The sequence below is a fragment of the Dreissena polymorpha genome, chromosome 1 (genome assembly GCF_020536995.1).
Source record: "Dreissena polymorpha isolate Duluth1 chromosome 1, UMN_Dpol_1.0, whole genome shotgun sequence".
Taxonomy (NCBI): Eukaryota; Metazoa; Mollusca; class Bivalvia; order Myida; family Dreissenidae; genus Dreissena; species Dreissena polymorpha.
In genome coordinates this window covers 187,952,925-187,974,141 of record NC_068355.1, presented here as the reverse complement: position 1 = coordinate 187,974,141, position 21,217 = coordinate 187,952,925, and the positions used below count along the sequence as shown (strand labels likewise).

Here is a 21,217-nt window from a genome sequence, read left to right as displayed (position 1 = left end):
CTTACCGCAAAAACTGGATTTTGATAATGAAATGCTTCCTAAAAAAACAAAAAATCAATAAAAGCAAAAAGTGTTGACACTTATTAACATCTGCTATCCGTTTCAAAATAAGTTTTATAGGATCATCATGAAAATGTTCAATATTGTTTTGGGGCATACTATCTTTTACAAGTTTAGTAACCATCCAGATCGCATTGTCTTGTTTAATGAAGAACATAGACCGTTAAACATATCTAACATTGTACACACGATCAATGTGAACCAGACGGTTAAGCATATCGAACATTGTACACACGATCAATGTAAACCAGACTTCTAACCAGGAGTATTTTGTTGGTTTTATCTTTCTTCATTTTTTTGGTGTGTGAAATGTCGGAAAAGTTGCGACTCGACTAAGCATTAATGCCACCAGAATTTATGCAATTGGCATAAGTTTCATAATAGTTCATACACTCTTAAGTTTGCTGCTCATGTTACAAAACTGTGTAATGCTTTGTATAATTTATATCATATGTCTAATTTTGTCACATGGTTACTTGCCTTAAGTAAAGGACATTGTAGTGATGAATAGAATTATCTCTTGCTGATGCTACTGGAGTTTAAGTTTGTTGATATTTTATTTAACAGGACAACTTGTCAATCAACATGGAACAGTACCCAGAAAATCACGACCAGCTCATGAACTGTGTAACTGCGCCAAGCGTGACCCTTCAGAGAAAGGGGCTTCCATGCCGAAGGTCAAATTGGTACCGATCTTGGCTCAAGCAGCAGCCTCAGTCTATTATCTATTAACATTCCAATCTCACAGTAATATTACAAAAACATGACCTGCAGGGTGGAGATGTGAATACATTGAGTATTAAATCCCACAAACCATGCAGAGGTTATATGGGAGTCAATGTTCTGTAAGTTGGTCTGTTAGAGGGGCGTTTCGTCTGCATTTTATGTAAACATAGTTTTACCTCACCACATATGTATATGTCTACATTTCTAAAGGGAATAAGATGAAACTTCAATCATGTGAACCCCATGAAGTCTGGGTTGAGTTTTAGTTGTCATTTTGTGACAAAGCTCTAACTTATCATTGGCCAAGTAACTCTCTTGTATAATAATAATTTACTGTTTCTGTATTTCATCATGCATGGAATTTCAGAGGCTGTGTTACTTATATTTTATTCAGAGGGATTAACTAGTATTGTGCACAGAAGTGTGTTAATATTTGTGTATAAAAACAACGAAAGCATTAAATCCCTTGCACCACTTGTCATCTTTGATTACATTATAACACATTATCCAATATAACTTATTTTTCAGTGGCCGTTGTTCAGTGTCAAGCGGAATCCTAGCAACCAAGCTACGTCAGCACAGCAGCAAAAACAGTTTCAACAACAGTGGTGCATATGCATTAAACTACGAGAGGTATGAATGCAAATATGTCTGTATGATTTTAGTATATTCTCAACCATTTAATATTAACTAGTTTGTTATGTTTAAAAACATATTTTAGCATATTGCTATATTCAAATTTGCTTTTATTAAGTTTTAGTTTTATTGCCTTCTGCCTCTTCTAATCATGTTAAGGATGGCCCTCACCCTGCCCCTGTACTGACCTGTGGGTCATGGCCCGCACCCTGCCCCTGTACTGACCTGTGGGTCATGGCCCACACCCTGCCCCTGTACTGACCTGTGGGTCATATTAAGGATGGCCTGCACCCTGCCCCTGTACTGACCTGTGGGTCATGTTAAGGATGGCCCGCACCCTGCCCCTGTACTGACCTGTGGGTCATGTTAAGGATGGCCCGCACCCTGCCCCTGTACTGACCTGTGGGTCATGTTAAGGATGGCCTGCACCCTGCCCCTGTACTGACCTGTGGGTCATGTTAAGGATGGCCTGCACCCTGCCCCTGTACTGACCTGTGGGTCATGTTATGGATGGCCTGCACCTTGCCCCTGTACTGACCTGTGGGTCATGGCCTGCACCCTGCCCCTGTACTGACCTGTGGGTCATGTTAAGGATGGCCCGCACCCTGCCCCTGTACTGACCTGTGGGTCATGTTATGGTCATATGGGCTTGGATGCTCATGGAACATGTTCAAATATGTTGTGAGGAAGTTGACTGACATAAGTCAGTGACATAACTAAAAGAAATTAATACGCCAACACATAAAAACAGATTTACCGGTAACGACAAATTATACCAATACATTGCATTACATATTGTATGGTATCGTAATATGCTTTGGGTGCTTTTAATTCAATGATTATTTAAAGTAGGCTTTTTTTAGCTCATCTATTTTTTGAAAAAAAAATATGAGCTATTGTCATCACCTTGGCGTCGGCGTTGGCGTCCTGTTAAGTTTTGCATTTAGGTCCACTTTTCTCAGAAAGTATCAATGCTATTGCATTCAGACTTGGTACACTTACTTACTATCATGAGGGGACTGGGCAGGCAAAGTGAGATAACTCTGGCGTGCATTTTGACAGAATTATGTGCCCTTTTTATACTAAGAAAATTGAACATTTTGGTTAAGTTTTGTGTTTAGGTCAATTTTATTCCTTAAGTATCAAAGCTATTGCTTTCATACTTGCAACACTTACTAACTATCATAAGGGGACTGTGCAGGCAAAGTTATGTAACTCTGACTGGCATTTTGACAGAATTATGTGCCCTTTTTATACTTAGAACATTGAAAATTTGGTTAAGTTTTGTGATTTGGTCCACTTTATTCCTACAGTATCATTTAATTAAGCTATTGCTTTTATACTTGCAACACTTATTTACTATCATAAGAGGACTGTGCAGGCAAAGTAATGTAACTCTGACTGGCATTTGGACGGAATTATGGGCCTTTTATACTTAGAAAATATAAAATTTGGTTAAGCTTTGTGTTTTGGTCCACTTTACCCCTAAACTATCATAGATATTGCTTTCATACTTGTGAGATTCGTTATCTGTAAAATGTTGTTTTGCCATTTGTAAACAAGTTGACTGCGTAATGTGGCATCAAAGTCTGCAAGGAGAAACTATGCAATTGAGGAAGCCAAGAAACCATGCAATTGAGGAAGCCAAGAAACCATGTGATAATTTCAAGCAGCTTACCTACTCTTGTAAGTATGGGTTTTGTTTTAACGTACGTATTATATATTTTTATTTGAGTACAGATTTATGTTATTGAAATAATAATTGGTTTCCATGCACAAATTAAAGATGTTATGTTTTTCACTAGAGTAAATATATAAATGCAAGTATTAAAATATAATATGTCTGAATAATATCCACAAAACATGTGTTTGTCATAAATCATATTAAATTTATTGATAAAGATGCGCACATTATGACTAGTTTTGTCCACCAATCTATAATTTAAATATAAAGTTTGACGTTTTTAATGCACATTTCAATGACGTCAAACTGTGGAATGACTTATTTTAAGGAGATATCATTTTTCGCGCACCCACCATGTCTCAGATTTATGACCAATGCCCATATTAATAAGAGTTTTCAATTAACAAACAGGTGTCAGTTTGACAGGATTCAATACAACTAGGGTGTGTATATTATAACTGTTGTTTCATGCGACCCCTATTAGAAGTATAGCCCTGTCTAGTAAGGGCATATTCCGGAACCATCTTGAGCACATGTTTGTTGCAATAAACAGTTTTGTGTTAAGTTCAACTTTTCTATAAAGTATCAAAGCTATTGCATTCAAACTTGGTACACTTACTTACTACATGTATCATAAGGGGACTGGGCAGGCAAAGTGAGTTAACTCTGGCTGGCAGTTTGACATAATTATGTGCCCTTTTATACTTAGAAAAGTGATATTTAGGTTAAGTTTTGTGTTTAGGTCCACTTTATTTCTAAAGTATCAACGCTATTGCTTTCATACTTGCATCAATTACTAACTACCATAAGGGGACTGTGCAGGCAAAGTTATGGAACTCTGACTGGCATTTTGACAGAATTATGTGCCCTTTTTATACTTAGAAAATTGAAAATTTGGTTTTGTGATTTGGTGCACTTTACTCCTAAAGTATCATGGCTATTGATTTCGCACTTGGAACACATGCTTACTATCATAAGGGGACTGTGTAGGCAAGTTATGTAACTTTTTTTTCATTTTTGAAAGATAATGTAATAAAAGACCACACCTTCACACTATACACCCTCTCCACCCATCCCTCCTTCTGTTTGATGAAGTATTGAGATAGGTCCCTTCACCTTTACAAAAAACAATATATTAGCGAAGCTCTTCTTATACTTAACCATAAAAGCAAAATCTGTTGCAATTGGTGAATCTTCAAAAAGTGTTCTAGAACAATTTATATATAACCCTTGTCTTTTTATCACACCACTTGATATTTTTGTTTTGTATAAACACCATTGAAATAAAATTTGGTCTTAAAACCAAATGAAAGTAATTTATAAAAACTACATAGTTTAATTTTATTTCATTGAACGTGTACACAGTTTCAAGTGGTACCCAGCTTCGTAACATCCTGGGCACAAGGCGAGCTTTAGTTAAAATATGTGTGCTCGTTTATATGAAAGTTTATATCTTATTAAGACACTCACAATTATGTTACCGGGTTGAGCCAGTTTTTTATCCTTGAAAAAGCTGGTGTTGTCTTCAGTTTTGTTGTTTCATTTTGCACATGATTTACTTTATTTCCAGGAAACCCGGATAGCAAAGCATTGAGATTGTTCTGGAAGCATTTGTAGTCACAGCTCATTAAGCATCCCCCTGAAGCAGGACCCTCAGTCTACGGGTGAGTTTTCAAGCGATGTGTTTATTTTTGGCAAGCCCCTGAATTCAGAGATGGGTGGGTGCATGTAGATTGACCCTTGTTCGTCGATACATCCATCCAGCTGTACGTTCTAGTATAACCTCGAACCTCGAAAAGTATTGCTTCTTGTGTGATGAAACCAAATATATTTATTATCATGTGAAATTTCCTTCTTGTTTATTTGGATTCATGTTTCCTTTGACATAAGTAGTAGAGTTTTGACACAAAATTGGAATGTGGGTTCATGGTGGCCAAACCATTTTCTTACTTCATAAAAATCATCTGAGTTTTCTCAGAAAAACTCTCGCTGAATTCATGTTTTTGGGACTATCGTCTAGTAGGCCTTTGCTTATTGTCATTATTGATGAGGTAGTATTTGATAATAAAAAGGATCTTTATAAAAACCCAGTCCAAATTATTTGGTAATAAAGAGGTTATACTTTATCTAAAATAATTATTATTAATTATTATTGTATCAATAGTCCCAGGTCCATCATTTTGCTTGATTGGTCTTTGTCAGCCCGGGTACTACTTAAAAGTACCCCGGGTACTCTTAAACATACTACAATGTACCCAGGGTATGGAAAATGTACCCAGGAATACTAACGCTAAATTGGCCGTTGTTTGATCATTTTCTCAAGTTAGTATGTTCATTTTTATATCAGTGTTCTGTAAAATTGCCCCAGTATAATCGAAACTCATACTCTCAAAGAATGTTGAGTCAGTTTTTTTTCAAAGATAATTTAGTTTCGTAATTCGTTAGCGCGTTATATCACATCAGATTTTGGGTAGGAGTAAACCTCGAGTTCAGTGAAATATTGGCTGGGTGCATTTAAGCGTATTTTCTGTACCCGGGGTATATTGTAGTATACTTGAAGAGTACCCGGGGTACTTTTAAGTAGCACTCAAATCCACATTGACCAATCGAGCCACCGTTTCATCTATGGATTCAAGTCATACAAGTCGTAACACCCTATGCAAGTTTTGTTTTTCGTTTGGTATCAAAAATAGACGGAAACACATTTACAGTATCACGCTGTTCTTTTTTTGCAGACGCCAATTGACGAAATAAAACTTGTCATTCAGCAACACAGCCAGTTGCAGCAGTTGTTACCATATTGACCCCAGTCAAAACTAGGAGCTCAGAGATAACACAGCCAGTTGCAGCAGTTGTTACCGTATGGACCCCAGTCAAAACAAGGAGCTCAGAGATAAATACTGTTTAAGATAGATATTCTCTACATTCCTCATGGTCAGGCAACACAGCCAGTTGCAGCAGTTGTTACCGTATTGACCCCAGTCAAAACTAGGAGCTCAGAGACAATCAGCAACACAGCCAGTTGCAGCAGTTGTTAACAAATTGACCCCAGTCAAAACTAGGAGCTCAGAGACAATCAGCAACACAGCCATTTGCAGCAGTTGTTACCATAGTGACCCCAGTCAAAACTAGGAGCTCAGAGATAAATACTGTTTAAGATAGATATTCTCTACATTCCTCATTGTCAGGCAACACAGCATGTTGCAGCAGTTGTTACTGTATTGACCCCAGTCAAAACTAGGAGCACAGAGACAATCAGCAACACAGCCAGTTGCAGCAGTTGTTACCATATTGACCCCAGTCAAAACTAGGAGCTCAGAGATAGATCAACACAGCCAGTTGCAGCAGTTGTTACCATATTGACCCTAGTCAAAACTAGGAGCAGCAGTTGTTACCATATTGACCCCAGTCAAAACTAGGAGCAGCAGTTGTTACCATATTGACCCCAGTCAAAACTAGGAGCTCAGAGATAAAAACTGTTTAAGATAGATCAACACAGCCAGTTGCAGCAGTTGTTACCATATTGACCCCAGTCAAAACTAAGAGCTCAGAGATAAATGCTGTTTAAGATAGATAAACACAGCCAGTTGCAGCAGTTGTTACCATATTGACCCCCGTCAAAACTAGGAGCTCAGAGACAATCAGCAACACAGCCAGTTGCAGCATTTGTTACCATATTGACCCCAGTCAAAACTAGGAGCTCAGAGACAATCAGCAACACAGCCAGTTGCAGCAGTTGTTACCGTATGACCCCAGTCAAAACTAGGAGCTCAGAGACAATCAGCAACACAGCCAGTTGCAGCAGTTGTTACCGTATGACCCCAGTCAAAACTAGGAGCTCAGAGACAATCAGCAACACAGCCAGTTGCAGCAGTTGTTACCGTATGACCCCAGTCAAAACTAGGAGCTCAGAGACAATCAGCAACACAGCAAGTTGCAGCAGTTGCTACCGTATGACCCCAGTCAAAACTAAGAGCTCAGAGACAATCAGCAACACAGCAAGTTGCAGCAGTTGTTACCATATTGACCCCAGTCAAAACTAAGAGCTCAGAGACAATCAGCAACACAGCCAGTTGCAGCAGTTGTTACCGTATGACCCCAGTCAAAACTAAGAGCTCAGAGACAATCAGCAACACAGCCAGTTGCAGCAGTTGTTACCATATTAACCCCAGTCAAAACTAGGAGCTCAGAGACAATCAGCAACACAGCGAGTTGCAGCAGTTGTTACCATATGACCCCAGTCAAAACTAAGAGCTCAGAGACAATCAGCAACACAGCCAGTTGCAGCAGTTGTTACCGTATGACCCCAGTCAAAACTAGGAGCTCAGAGACAATCAGCAACACAGCCATTTGCAGCAGTTGTTACCATATTGACCCCAGTCAAAACTATGAGCTCAGAGACAATCAGCAACACAGCCAGTTGCAGCAGTTGTTACCGTAATGACCCCAGTCAAAACTAGGAGCTCAGAGACAATCAGCAACACAGCCAGTTGCAGTAGTTGTTACCAAATTGACCCCAGTTACAACTAGGAGCTCAGAGACAATCAGCAACACAGCCAGTTGCAGCAGTTGTTACCGTATGACCCCAGTCAAAACTAGGAGCTCAGAGATAAATACTGTTTAAGATAGATATTCTCTACATTCCTCATGGTATGTTAAGCACAAACTCTGACAGATCTCATCTTTGAACTTTGTAACGGGCGAAAAATAAATGACCTTGTTCAGAATGAAATGGCAGAATGACAAAGCACAACAATTTAAGGGGAAACCATAAATGAATGTGACCAGCAAAGATGTGTTCAACGCAAAACAATATGTCATGTCTTTGGGGACTTTGAATTTTGATGGTGTCATTCATTAAACATTGAATATTTTTGTTAAATATAGTTAAATATAATGATATAAAGGATATTTGATTAAGGCGTGTATGTTAATTATTACTTTAAGCACAAATATAGCACGTCTATCAATTACTTATGAAACTTGCACCTGATAATGATAAATGCATGAAAATTAAATTGTACTTAAGACATTATTTCATATGTTGAGCTTAAGAAAATTGAAAGCTGTTTAAATTATGCTGGTAACATTATATACAAAATATGTATTGGATTATATTCATGTAAAAAACAAGTTTCAGTTTTCTGTTGTTACATGCAATATAGAAGTATTATCAAGAATCGTGTTAAGTATGGCACTATTCGAAATGAATATTCATTAAATAAAGACAAAATCATTTAATCTTCTTTCAATTGTCAATTCTGTATGTACTACTACTACCTTATTTATTTGACTTGATATGGTTTGTTAAATTATAAGATAATGCCTCTTTATTTGGAAAGCTTTCAATGTTTTGAAACTGAGTATTTAAAAATGAATTATTAAAAGAATTATGAAAAATCATGACTGATGTCAAAGTTATGTTTGATTTTGCCAATTTTGTGTTGATATTTAATATACATGTACTTACATGCTCATAAGTGTTGACATTTGTTTTTGAACATAATAGTTTTTTATGTTTTATATCGTGTATATACACATTTACAAGTCCAAATTTTCATCCTCTCAATCACTCAGTAACTTTACCAACAATAAATGTTGGATCTCTGTATATAGGTAAATTGTGCAATTGATATATAGAGCAACTGCAACAAATCAGTCAGTTACAAATCAAGGCAGAGTGATGTAATATGCTGGCAATTGTTAAGTAGTGCAGTTGTCTCTTTTTGTTCTCAGGTTAGAGCAATGTTGTTTGCTTCAAAAATAAAAACACAGTCTCCCTTGTAAGAAAATTAATGTGTTCACATCTCAACATAACAAGTAAATTCATAGAGAAAATCAAATTATTTACATGATATACTCGACAATTAGTCTAATGGAATTTGTAGAATAAAAAATAACATGTAATTATGACGATTATAAGTGAATGTTTGACACAAAATGTCTCTTCAGAAATGTGTATATTTTAATGATAAATCTATACATTGTACTTGCTGTACTTTTTATAGTATATTTTATGAACGTGCAGCTGATAAGTGAATGTGACAATTTACGAGTTATGTTACAATTTGTTACACGTTGACATGGCCACATAAGCTGTTAATGGAGTGCATTCACTGCGGCCAGTTTCCAGAAAGCTCCCAATTAAAAAACACCAGAAAATATCTTAAGATCAGATAGTTTGGTTGTTGACATTAGTTTTGATTTATTTATTGATTGTGTTATGCCTTGTACTCTTAATTTGTTATCAAATATTTAAGTTTATATGACTTGAAGAGACTTACATGTTTATTTTATTGATGTGTTTGTGCTGATTTCTTGCATTCTGATTAAAGAATATTCAAGTGGAAAAAGAATATTATTATGCATTGAAAGTGTGTTGTGATTTCAAATAAAAATACTATGAAAATATAGTTCAGTCGTTTGATTACAAAGTTATTACAAAGGTGATCAATTGCTCATCAAGTGTAGGTGTTTGCATACGGACATAATATGTCTGTGCTTTATATGTATATAATGTAGATCCCCATTTACCAGAACATATTTTGATGTGCTTAAATGTGCTAATAGCCTGATGAAATTCGTGTTGACTATGCGTTTTACATTTTGCCATTTTTATTTAAAAAATTAAAAACAAATGAATTTTCAGTGTAAATAAATACTGTATTGTTGTTCAATCAGTTAAACTATTTCACTGTTTTCATGCATATGTTCAAATCATTTTCCGTTTGTTCAATCTTTAAGATGCAACGCTTGTGTAATTTACTTTATGAAACTTATATATACACAAAAATGTAGTACAGATGTATATCAAATGACTGCTGTGGGCTTGTGGTAAACAGAAAACCATGCTTTAAATTGAAAAACCTTGTTATATGCCATGTTTTTCATTTAATAATATTAAAAGCACTCTTGAAATTGAACTTCTTGAAAATATGTTTCATTGTTTTGTAAAAATATCTTAAGTTATCTATTCTAAATTATCTATTCTTATATAAGAAATACAAATTAAAATTGGTTATTGGAAATAAGTCAATTAAAAGTCAAGGGATAATGATGTAATGTACTTAAAAATGTCAAAACTGCTGTTGTCTCTATTTGTATTCTAGATATGTTATATCCTTAAACAAACAAATACAATGTTGTCTCCTTGTTGAATAGGTGTTGTGTACCTCTGAACATGTCAAGTCATTTACTTTAAGTATTTTAAATTAGTTCTCACTATCTGCACCCGTAAGTCACTCATGAATTTTGTGTAATAAACATTGGATAAATATATTTTTATATAATCAATTATAAGATAAGGTGAAAAGTGTATGTGCGTTATAAGTAATAAACATTGGATAAATATATTTTTATATAATCGATTACAAGATAAGGTGAATAGTGTATGTGCGTTATAAGTAATAAACATTGGATAAATATATTTTTATATAATCGATTACAAGATAAGGTGAATAGTGTATGTGCGTTATTAAATTCATCAGGTATGACCATACTGTGCTACAAGTTTTGTATTTGTGACTATTAAAAGTACATGATCTGCAAAAAATGTCACTTAAACAAATGTGTATATGTTTATCATTATTAAATTCTTTCCAACTAGATTACACTTGATAAGTTTCGGCTTAAAGCTGAAAAGTTATTCAGGCTGTCAAGCGGTCATACTTTTTCCTACTTTTTCCTACTATGTCCTACTTTTTCATCAGGATCCTACTTTTTCCTATTTTTTTACCAAATCTTCCTATTATTCCTACTTTTTCATTTTCAATTGAGAATATTTTTTTAAAGAGTTTATTTAGTAAACTTGCAGGATGAATGAATCTATGGCATGACTGTTAATGTGCATTCATCTAGATGAGACCTGACAACCCATGCTGACTGTCTGCTAGCACCTCTTCAGGAAGCATAAATATTTATTTCTTATGTAACTTTTTAAATTATTGACAAGTTTTTTTTAAAGTAACAATAGAGCCTTGTTTACATTCTTTGCATTTGTACACTGCTGACTTCACTACCTTACACAGTTCCCAGTGATGCAAGAGCTGAGGGCACCCATTGTTTATTCCAGTTTTATTTTGTTCCATTGACAACAATTTGACCAAACCTTATGCATGTTTACATGATATTGCTGTTTGGAATGTAGAGATATAGAGATACATGTATTGTATGAGTGGTTATGTAATATGGAATTTATTACACAAGTTATTGGAAACAGATAAAACTGATGCTTTGCCGAGTTTTCATCATTTACAAATATAATGTAATAAATTCTGTATTAAATGACAACGGATATGATGTTCTATTGATATCATAGGTACATCATGTTTAGTAATTAAAGATAAATGCACAGAGCCTAAATGCCCTGATACATTTTTATGCTCCCGGTAGGGTGGCATATAGCAGTTGTACTGTCAGTCCGTTTGTCTGTCTGTCTGTCTGTCTGTGTGTCCGTCCAAAAACTTTAATATGTGCCATAACTTTTGCAATATTGAAGATAGTGACTTGATATTTGGCATGCATGTGTATCTCATGGAGCTGCACATTTTGAGTGGTGAAAGGTGAAGGTCATCCTTCAAGGTCAAAAGTTAAAAATACAATCCAAGGGAAGTAAGAAGCTTTAAAAGGGAGATAATTTCTAAACCTGCCAAATAATATATTGAAATTTTATTTCAAAGCGGTGCAATAGTGGGCATTGTGTTTCTGAAAAAACACATTTCTTGTCTAATTATGCCATAGCTAGTGAGGTAACTTCAAGGTGTTACAGCGTAGTATTAAAATTATTTAACGGCATTATTACACTCCCGCGAAGTCATCAATAATGTAAAAACAATTATTTGAAACTGGAATAAACAATGTAGTGCAACTGTTTCATTGCCCAATCAATGATGTCATAAAAGATGTCAGGTGATAAGGTCCTATCTCCAGTTGCATAATCTGCTCTGCAATGACCAGTCATTTTGAATGTAACTTAAGTTATTATAACTGCACCCTATTTTCAATTTAAAGGTTTAACAATGTAGCTGTAGCAGAGCATTGACACTGCTTTATATACTAGTATTAATCTTGTACAACAAGTTGGTGTATCACTAAATGAATTTTGTCTTCTGCTTAAGGATATAACATGCACAATATATTACCATTTTTATATCGATACACAAAAGACCTCTAACCACATATTTGATGATACACCAAAATGAACAGCATCTATTTATACTTCAGGGTAGCTTTGCTTGAAACTTAATTATCATAGATGCACTATAAGTGCTAAAATGCCTACTGGGAAAACAAAGTTTAAACCTTCATGGATGGAGAAGTTGGACAACAGTGGAAAAACACTTAGATCATGGTGCAAGAGAGATACTGGCAATGAGTTTGCAATATATTGTACTGTCTGAATGAAGTCCATCTTGTTGTAATTCTGGTGCTAATCAACTGATAAGTCATGCAGATGGATAAAAACACAAGGAAAACTTGAAATACATGCATGATAATTCACAAAAGCATGGAAGTGCTCCAAAGCCAAGCAGCTCTCAGGGTGGTGGGGATAAATCTATCTGTATGCAAGTACAACCATCACACAAGGAACAGATACAAAAGGCTGAAATCTTCTGGGCCCTTAAGGTAGCTTCAAGTGGGTATCCATACAGAACATGTGATGGCACTCCTGCTCTGTTTCAAGCTATGTTTTCTGGACCTGAGTCTAAAAAATTAGTATTATGTATTCCTACTTTTGAGGGAAAAGTTCCTACTTTTTCCTACCTTTTTCCTACTTTTCTTGCAAAAGTAGTTCCTATTTTTTCCTACTTTTTGAAAATAGGTCACTTGACAGCCTGGTTATTGATACATTTTATCAGCGTTGAGCTCAACTAGCATCCGTAGTGAATACTGTAAAATTTAAGCTTTCTCAGAATGAGTATGTTGAAAATATCTTGACGACGGTTAGAATCTTTGTCGCATGTGTCAAAAAACTAGAACTAAAGGTCAAATCTTAGAAAAAAACTTGTTTTCACTGCAGAGGCTTCTTTTATTAATCGATCTGCAGTCAACGTTCTCCGAATACTTATATTGACGATATCTAGAATGAGTGCGAATCTGGGTCACGTGCATCCAAAAACTAGGTCACCAGATCATATCTAATACGATTATTATCTCATTAAGGAATCAATATTGATGATACCACACCGAAGATGTGGACCATTGTTTCTTTAAATGTTTGCGTTATCAGGACGTTCGTGTGCAAATGTTTATAAACACGAGTATATTTCATCCAATAAGTGCATAAAAACTCATGTTTGGCATACAAACGTTGACCTAGGAAGAAAATTGTAAGCTCGTTCAAGAAGTTCAGTTATTAATCAAACGAACGAGACGATTTAAAGGGGCCTTTTCGCAGATTTTGGCATGTTTTGAAGTTTTTCATTAAATGCTTTATATTGATAAATGTAAACATTGGATCTAAAAAGCTCCAGTAAAAAAAAACAAGAATAAAATAAAAACATGCAAAAAGAAGCCTTCAGCAGGGCTCGAACCAGTGACCCCCGGAGTCCTGGAGTAAAAACCAATTAGACCGCTCGGCCATCCTGCCAAGTATGTATGAGAGATGTATTTTGTACTTTATATAAGCAATCTTAGTAGTTTCACAAAATTACACGACAATAACAGAACTCTCCAAATTATTAAATCGGTTCGCGTTGCAACGCTTAATAATTTCAGGTTTTTAAATCGTCAAAAGATGCATATAATGGCTATATTAGACCATGGTAAATGTTCAGTATTACTGTTTCCTCACAAATATCATAACTAATACGAAAATTTGCGAATCTGAAACAACTTTTTTCAATTTTGTCAATTTACCAAAACTTAAAAAGATCCCTTTAAGTGCATGCTGTTCTGGTTTTATGCTGTTCGCATGTAGTCATTTTCACTTTGCTTCTGAACAGAAAATGGTAAAAAATAGGCCAAAACTAAATACTGTGCTAATAAGAAAAGTTCATGGAATATAATCCTATATAAAGATAAAATATGAAATCTGGGCTTAATGCATGTTTGTAAAATGTCGTCCCAGATTAGCATTAATGCATGTTCATAAAATGTCATCCCAGATTAACCTGCCCAATCCACAAAGGCTAATCAGGAACGACACTTTCCACATAAACAAGTGGCTTCTTTTTAAGGATAATTCCTTAAAACAAAAGTACCATACAAGTGGAAAGTGTCGAACAGCAAAGGCTAATCTGAAACGACATTTTCCACATAGACTGGCTGATAATTTAAACGATAATTCCCTTGAAAAATTCCATACAAGCGGATAGTTTCGAATTGAACAGGCCAATCTTGGACCACAACGCACATGCATTAAACCCGGTTTTCCCAAGGCGCGGCTCATATTTTTTAATCCAGATGTTCGACCATTTAAGTTTTAATGACCAACATCATACAATTTGCTAATAACATACGCATTGAAACTATCAAATAAAAGGTACTTAATATAATGATCCATCAAGAACGTAATATGATATACCAAGAAAAACAAGTTGACAAGCAAGGGGTCGTATAACTTCACTACGGAATAGATTTTACGGTTACTGGCTCACGTAGGTCATCTTGTGACGATATTTCTATCTGAAATACTTGTGAGTATCGGTGTTTTGGTACATCATAACCTTTGAATAGTAACTAGCTATAAGAATATTATTTATTTCAAACAACTGAACTATTTTATGTTGCTAAAGATGAACAAAGATGGACACACACAGCCGCTTTGTAGATTCGCCTTAGTTTAGTTTAGTCTAACCTATTTATTTTAGCTCGATTGCATGGAAAGCCTTAAACTTATTTGAAACGCTCCTGAGTCCATTTCCTCGGACTAGAACTAGGACTTGGTGTCTATGGGGAGATTTAAAGAACGATTCGACAGCGGGGATCGAACACGTGACCTCCCGATCTCGAGGCGGACAACATATCTACTATGCCACGGCGACTGTATGTTTGTTTATCCTTTTAACGCTTTATTTCGACTTCTTAATGAATTGAGTGTTAGCTATATGATGCTTTGTTTCAACATCAATTTAATAAATTCGAGATGTTGTTGTCCTATTGATTATCGTTTTGTTTTTATGTAATCGTTTCTCAGACAGTCACAGTTCTAGTTTTCTGGTATGTGTTTAATTATTTAGTAATTAAATGGTCATTAAATTGAAGTGTCTTGTCTTTGTATTGCACATGCATCTGAATCGTGTCGCTATGAAGTTAACTGTTATTTAGCTTTTAATGTTTAACACATTTTTTGGACCAACATGCCCAAGTGTGAGGTCTGATCATCGGTCTAAAAAATATCCTGATTATATTATTATATTTATTGAGTTTCATAATTTGATAACATCTGAATGAAACTCGTCGGTTATTCAAATAATAAAGCGACCTGTTAATTTTCATTATTTGTGTGATTACCGTCCACAGATTTGTTTGCCTATTGCTCAGGGAAGCGGACAACGACAACGAGCGAGGCATGGTATTGTAATGCGCACGGGGGGCTTAGCCTTTTGCTAAAATTTTCGCCAAGAAGAGACTAAATTTGACAAAATATCATAAAAACGTAAAGTGTCGTACCTAATAAGCACGTGCGGGCTGCATTAAGCCCCGTTTTCATAGGCTAAATTATTTGAGCCGATTCGTTGCCTCGTGGTTACACACTGGCACCAGGGGGTCGAATGATTTGAGACCGCTCTCAAGCATGACCTAGTATTTTTCGTTTTCATTAGACGTTCGACCAACTAAAAGGTCTTCACTGTGAGCACTAACTAAAAAGGTTCGTCGCTGGAACCGGAGATCATATGACCTGAGGTCGCATGTATCTATCATTATACATCATGATGCAGATGCCACGTCCTTTAAAGGAGCGGTGGCCGTATAGAGCTTCTTGGCGAATTAGTAAAAAAGTTATACACCCAATATGTATTTTATCGTCCATGCGTTTAATAGAAATATCAACGGCGCTCTGCTCCACCCATTCGCCTTGCATTTATTAGTCGACTCCTTATGGCTCGAAGTCGCGGGACCGACAAGAAAACTTTGATGGATATGACCTTCGAGCCGAAAGATTCATAAAATTATTATTTGTTTGCTTACAAAAACAACAGCACAAAATTAACTTTCAGTCAAGGCGCCGAAGGCACTGACGTTGTTCGCTGTTTTTTAATCTTAGACGCAACTCAGTTTTCAAAAGTATGTGATAGCTTTTTATATCGCAAGTTTGAAGTGACCACAACCAATTCAAATTTATAAAGAGTGTGTCTTAAAGCACATATTGAGACGTGTTGTTAATCAGTGTGCACAGGCTAGTCTTATTTGACATGCATTAAGCCCCTTTTTCCTGAAAGCAGCCAATATGTACAGATTTTAATGATCAACACTAGAGTGGCCAACGTTGTCTTACAAGCTGTTAAATACTTTTAAATACATACACAAAATTTAGTGTACCAGTGGGAACTATAAACAGGCAGATGCGGTGGTTAGAGCAGACGCTCCTAGCCTAGCATTCGTCGTCTGCTTAATTTTACTGCAGTTATACACACAGGCAGTCACGGGTTACAGTTCCTAACGTAGTAAAGCCCATACTGATTTGCAAAATTGTCTCTACATTATTTGTGAGCTAATGCTCACAAATAAAAACGAAACAAAATTTTGCAAGTGTTGTTAAATTAACATTTTGAGTGTCTATGTTGCAGAGTGGAACGCTATTCGTCATTAGTCCGTGTAAGGAGAAATCTGCGTCGTACAACTCCATATAACAGCATACGGCGTATGTACGCTTGTCCGTCTGCGTCGTACAAATCCATATAACAGCATACGGCGTATGTACGCTTGTCCGTCTGCGTCGTACAACACCATATAGCAGCATACGGCGTATGTACGCTTGTCCGTCTGCGTCGTACAACACCATATAGCAGCATACGGCGTATGTACGCTTATCCGGCACAGGCTTATCTGGGACGACACTTTACGCACGTGCATTAAGCCACGTTTTCCCAGAACGAGGCTCATATTAACCCAAAGATTCATCAAGTGTCATGTAGAAACATTCAGTGCGTTTTGTGTTTGCTTAATGCCTGATATGTGAATGTTTGTATTTATTAAACATTGTTTGTTGAATATAAATGTGAATTACCGATACATATTTTATTAAAGAATCATTATTATATTACTATCAAATTATGTCAAGTGGTATATTCAATGATGATGCGATGAGAGTGATTATAACTGATGATAAATGATGATAACCGACGATAACTGAAGTTAACCGATGATAACCGAGGATAACTGACGTCAACCGAGGATAACTGAAGTCAACCGCACTCTGGATCAGCAGACGATTTATTTCATAAATCAATCTCTGGGTTAATGGTCGCCATCTTTCGAACTACTTTCAAAAGTACAACAACAACAATAACAGTAGAAGACAATTTTAATTGCGAAAAGTTAAAAAATTGAGTACATGTGTCACGGTTGTTGAGTGAAATAGTGTTATTTTCAACTGTGTATGAAGCATGTGAACTGGTAGTGGAATAACCGAATTGTTGGTGGAAATGGAATTTAGAAATATATCTAATAATTCATCATCGTGTAGAATAATCATCAGCAGCATTTCTGTGGAACATTGCACTATTCAAAAAACAAGTGTTTCATAGATATGGTGCTTTTGACATAGTTCACTAACCATTAAGACTGAAATGATTCATGCACACAGGTAAAGTAAATAATTGAATTTGTGCAGAATGTTTATTTTTTACAAATTATTATTTAATTTGACCAATTTATTTTAGATTGATTGCACTGAAACTCAAAGTCTAAAGCTTAGTAAGACACTTAAGCCAGTTTTCTGAGAAGAAACAATACTTGTTCAGAGTATAGCAGGCTCATGCGGCCTCTGGTTTATTAATTTGGCCTCGGCCTTTAACCTGAGTCGCTTTGATTTCAGGTGTTTAGCCCCCATATCAACAAGGCTCTCGACCCTATATGTAGTTATTCATATTGTTTAAAGATTTTGAAAACCCTCACTCGGTGCCAGTGGGGATAAAACAGGGACCTTCTTATAGCTAGATGAATGCATCAAATATGCCAGCAACACTTTATAATCAATAACTTTATAATGGATGATTCTGTTCTTTTAACTACATTACTAATTTACCAAAACAATGTGAAACACATTTTTATGCCCCCAAAGGAGGGCATATAGTGATCGCACTGTCCGTCTGTCTATCCGTCACACTTTGCATTTAGGTTTCGAAAAAATGCTCATAACTTCTATGTCGCTTCAGATGTAACATTCATATTTGGTATGCATGTGTATATGGACAAGGCCTTCCCATACACACACAAATTTTTACCCCTTTGACCTTGAACTTAGGGTCGGCTTTTAGGTTTTGAAAAATGCTCATAACTTCTATTAAAGGGGCCTTTTCACAGATTTTGGCATTTTTTAACTTATTCATTAAATGCTTTATATCGATAAATGTAAACATTGGATCGTAAAAGCTCCAGTAAAAAATCAAGAATAAAATTAAAAAAAGGAAAAGAACTTTGCTCGGACCAGGTTTCGAACCAGTGACCCCTGGAGTCCTGCCAGAGTCCTGAAGTAAAAACGCTTTAGCCTACTGAGCTATTCCGCCGAGTACACGTCTGAATGTATTTTATACCTTATATAAGCAATCTTTCTAGTTTCACAAAATTTAACGACAAAAACAGAACTCTCCAAATTATTCAATCGTTTCGCGTTGCAACGCTTTATAATTTTTAGGTTTTAAAATCGTCAAAAGATGCATATAATGGCTCTATTAGACCATGGTAAATGTTCAGTATTACTGTTTCCTCACAAATATCATAACTAAAACGAAAATTTGCGAATCTGAAACAACTTTTTTCAATTTTGTCAATTTACCAAAGCGTGAAAAGATCCCTTTAAAGCGTTTATCGGGGGCGTATGTCATCCTACGGAGACAGCTCTTGTTTTTGCTACTGTCCTCTGCACAAACCATGATATATCTGCATATATGCATCCAACCAAATAAGTAAAACTATTTGTCACTTAATTACAGTAAACTTATTGCATGTTAACTTTTCAACAATATATATATATACATGTATATATAATTATATATAACAGATCTTGAAAAAAAAACTCACATCAAACTTCAAATTGTTTTAGTAAATTATAGGCTTTAATTGGTATTGTGACATTGACACCACTCATGCATGCGACTATACAATTATACAACTATGGAGCACATTATTTATGAGAAATTCCAATACATCAACATATCGTCTCAGATTTAAGGCAGATAATCTAGTGCTTTTTGCTTCCATTTTTACTCTTACACATTTTTTCATTTTATGTTATGATGCATTGATCTTGTTTCTAAATTAACCAAGCAATCATGTTAAAAGTTTGTCAAATCTGCACATTAATTTTCCCTTAGCCATGTAGAATTGGGGACTAAATACCATCAAGTCATGTAAAAAGGAGCAGGGTATAGCACGCTGCTATTGATCTCTTGAGCTTTCACAAGAATTTTACAGGTAATTTTCATACAACAAATGATATTATGTAGTGTAATGATAAAGCATTATGAGCACAAATTATATCTCTTACTAGTGGTGCAAAAATCATTTAAGTGTCACATTTCAAAAGAAAATTTATATAAAAAGGTATTATTAATTGTTAAAACGTTATAAAAGGTTATTTCAATTCACTAAAGCATTTAATTACAAGAACAAGTGCATTTTATGTCCATTACAATACATGTAACAGTATTGGCATTGTATTTATCTGCATTTGATGTGCATTTAATACACTTAAAAATGCAGACAAGACACACTTCTAACAGAAACAAATGTATTTTTCTCTGTATTTTTCCTGCATTAATACTCTTCAAGTGTATTTTTTAGTATCCCAAATACACTTTACCAGGAAAAAGGTATGTTAAAATGCATTTTTAGTTTGTTTTAAGTATATTTTCAAATGCATTAAGACACTCTTTTCTTTTGCAAAAAATGTTGAACAAAAACTTGAAAATATTTAATATACTAAAGCATAGTAATAATTAAAGTTTTGTATGAGCATCAAAAACAGTGTCAAATTCATACAAGTGCCTATTTAGTAGCAGTAGGCCTTATATGGTCTACTTGTGGTAGAATTAATTCATTTTGTATAATACAACATACATATATTAAAAAATATAGCTGCCCATACAGTTCAATACAATGTTCAATTAACTACACTATGCAAAGTTGAAAAATGACATCAAGCTTGGAATAATCTTTTCAATAATGAATAATATGCTGTTTTAATTTATAAGTGAAATAGACACTTGCATATAAAAACTGATATTAAATCAAAACTAAATGTTTTATTTGATTTTTAGCTCCACTGGCCAAAGGTCCTGTGTCCATCGTGCATCCATGCATAAACTTTTCCTTTAAACATCTTCTCCTAAACTACTGGTCCAATTCTGATGAAATTTCTTAGGAATGTTCCTGGGGTGTACCTCTTTCAAATTTGTTCAAATTATGCCCCTGGGGTCAAATTTGACTCTGCCCTGGGGTCACAAAATTGAAAATTTGCTTAAATAAGGCCTATTTTGTGAAAACTTTCAAAATCTCCCGTTCATAACCATTGGGCCTAGGGCTATCAAATTTGGTATGTAGAGACATCTAATAGTCCTCTACCTAATTTGTTCAAATTATACCCCTGGGGTCAAATTTGACCCTGCCCTGGGGGTCACAAAATTGAACATATGCTTATATAGGGTATATTTTGTGAAAACTTTACAAATCTTCTCGTCCATAACCATTGGGCCTAGGGCTACCAAATTTGGTATGTAGTGGCATCTTATAGTCCTCTACCAAGTTTGTTCAAATTATGCCCCTGGGGTCAAGTTTGACCCTGCCCCGAGGGTCACAAAATTGAACATATGCTTATATAAGGCCTATTTTGTGAAAACTTCAAAAAATTTCTTGTCAATTACAATCCGGCCTAGGGCTATCAAATTTGGTATATAGTGACATCTAATAGTCCTCTACCAAATTTGTTCAAATTTAATCCCTAGGGTC

General features: G+C 35.4%; 1 protein-coding gene and 1 long non-coding RNA gene across 3 annotated transcripts in view; one reads left to right on the top strand and one right to left on the bottom strand.

Moving 5' to 3' along the window:
* The window catches only part of LOC127864285 (uncharacterized), a 502,833-nt gene extending 493,314 nt beyond the window's left edge, over nt 1–9,519 (top strand). For both annotated transcript variants that reach the window (XR_008041678.1, XM_052403954.1), the window contains 5 exons: nt 628–746; nt 1,315–1,419; nt 2,986–3,108; nt 4,677–4,770; nt 5,842–9,519. The gene's annotated coding sequence lies outside the window, so the exon portion shown is untranslated. The remainder of the gene's footprint in view (nt 1–627; nt 747–1,314; nt 1,420–2,985; nt 3,109–4,676; nt 4,771–5,841) is intronic.
* LOC127864302 (uncharacterized) lies at nt 1,563–2,109 on the bottom strand. Its single transcript, XR_008041692.1, has 3 exons — nt 1,998–2,109; nt 1,823–1,914; nt 1,563–1,684 (listed from the first exon to the last, which is right to left on the bottom strand). It is a non-coding gene; the product is annotated as an uncharacterized LOC127864302 (long non-coding RNA).
* Nucleotides 9,520–21,217: the final 11,698 nt, after the last annotated feature.